The following is a 2183-nucleotide window of genomic DNA, read 5'->3' as shown; positions in this document are numbered from 1 at the left end:
CTGAGGATGGCATCGCAACCTCCGGATCTGCCCTGCTCTGTGCATGACAGGGGAAGGTGCCCCAACTCCCCAATCAGCCCTGCTCTGAGCCCGACCAGGGGCTGCACCTATGGATTGGGCCTGCCCTCTGCCACCGGGGAGCGCCCCTAAGCCAGCAGATCGTTATCTCCCAAGGGGTCCCAGACTGCGAGAGGGCACAGGCCGGGCTGAGGGTCCCTCCCTTCCCCCGAGTGCACAAATTTTTGTGCACCGGGCCTCTAGTCTACATATATAAAAGCCTAAAATGCGAAGTGTCCCCTTGGACACTTTGGACCAACTAACCAGGAGGTCAACCGCTTGCTATGACATGTGCAGACCACCAGAGGGGAGTGCTGAATGAAGGAAGCCTGGCAGCCAGCAGCCACTAGGGACCCCAAACATGCATGAATTTCGTGCAATGGGTCTATATACATAAAAGCCTAATATGCTAAGTGTCCAACCGTTTGACTGTTCGCTATGACATGCACTGACCACCAGGGGGCAGACGCTCCACTGATAAGTTAGCTTGCTGCTGGGGTCCAGACAATCAGGGCTTGGTGAGAGGGGCTAGACATGCCCTGGAGCCCTCCAGCGGTCCCTCCATGGCCAGGCTGAAGGACCCCACTGGTGCACAAACCCATGCACCAGGCCTCTAGTACAAAATTTAGACTATTCAAAAGCCATGACATACAGTACTGATAACTAATAATTTTAACCAAGTATTAAAAATGTTTAACCAATATTCCTCTTCAGTGGGCCCAAGTTATTACTATTTTCATTCACAAATGAGGAGTCCATAATCATGGAACCAATAACCTTGATTGGTTCCAAATAAAGTAGTGACACTAGAAACCAGTTCTAATTTCTTAGAAGGTATTTTCCTTTGGGTTAAATCAGCACATTATAAACAGTTCCAAGTCCCTCTAGTGAAGTGAGTTAGAACTAGAAATTCATCAGGAATTTTTTTAATTTAAAGAAAACCTTCTATAAAACCCCTGTGAGACATGCTAAGTGAAGTAAGCCAGTTAGAGAGAGACAAATATCCCATGATCTCACTCATTTATGGAATACAATGAACAACATAAACTAATTAACAAAAAACAGATCCAGAGATAGAGAAGCATCGATCAGACTGTCAAACCCCAGAGGGAAGGTAGGGGAGGGTGGGGGTACGGGGAAAGATCAGCCAAAGGACTTGTATGCATGCATATAAGCCTAACCAATGGACACAGACAACAGGGGGGTGGGGGCATGAGTTGGGGAGGTCAGGGGGTTATGGTGGGAGATGTAATACCTTAATCAATAAAGAAATTAAGAAAAACAACAGCCCTGTGAGAAAGGAACAGAGAAGTGCCCCTCCGACGAAAGCCTCGGATTGCCACTAATGAAAAGGTCGACTTCTGGGCATGGAGTCCTGGTGACCGTCCCACAGAACTGCAGATGTGATGTCTAAACACAGTTCATGAGGATCATGGCCCTCAGCTTTTAACCTGATCTTGAAACTCCTAAAATGAACTGTTTAGAAATGACCATTTTAAGCTAAATGTTAATTCCACCACTATCAAAGTATGATATATCAAAGAATCCAAAAGTATTCAATTATGGAGGCCATTCTGGAAAGAATGGGCAAAGCACAGCTTAGAGAAAAAGGGCTCAACTATACATGTAAGAGCCAAGCAACCAGAACTCCCCCAGGACCTGTGGCTATGACGCACATGGACAGGCCAACTCCGCATGGGGCCCCAACCGGCCCCCCAACCTCCCGCCCCCTCAGCCTCTGCAGTCCCCCCCTACTGACCCCACCCCTGCACGAATTGGTGCACCAGGCCTCTCGTTTGGAAATAAGAGGCAGGGAGGAAAATTAAGGACTAAGATGACTCATTCCTGATCTCAGCTCCAAAAGGAATCATTTTGTCAACAGAGAGAAACTAAATAAAGTCTATTTATATACTGGGTGACTTAAGTGGAAAGAGAAATGAGGAGACATTTGGGTAAATCGGGAATTAAATCTCAACGGCATTAAAGCTAACTTTCCGTAACAAATAGTGTCCAACAATAGGGCTGGCACAAAGCCACTGGGGAAGGACCCAGGAGAGTGCAGCGGCCAGGAGCACGGTCCAGGCACCTGGGGGTGGGGGTGAGGGGCACCGTCCAGGCAGCTGCGC

The sequence above is a fragment of the Myotis davidii genome, unplaced genomic scaffold (genome assembly GCF_000327345.1).
Source record: "Myotis davidii unplaced genomic scaffold, ASM32734v1 scaffold1059, whole genome shotgun sequence".
NCBI classification, from domain to species: domain Eukaryota; kingdom Metazoa; phylum Chordata; class Mammalia; order Chiroptera; family Vespertilionidae; genus Myotis; species Myotis davidii.
This window is presented reverse-complemented; position numbering follows the sequence as displayed.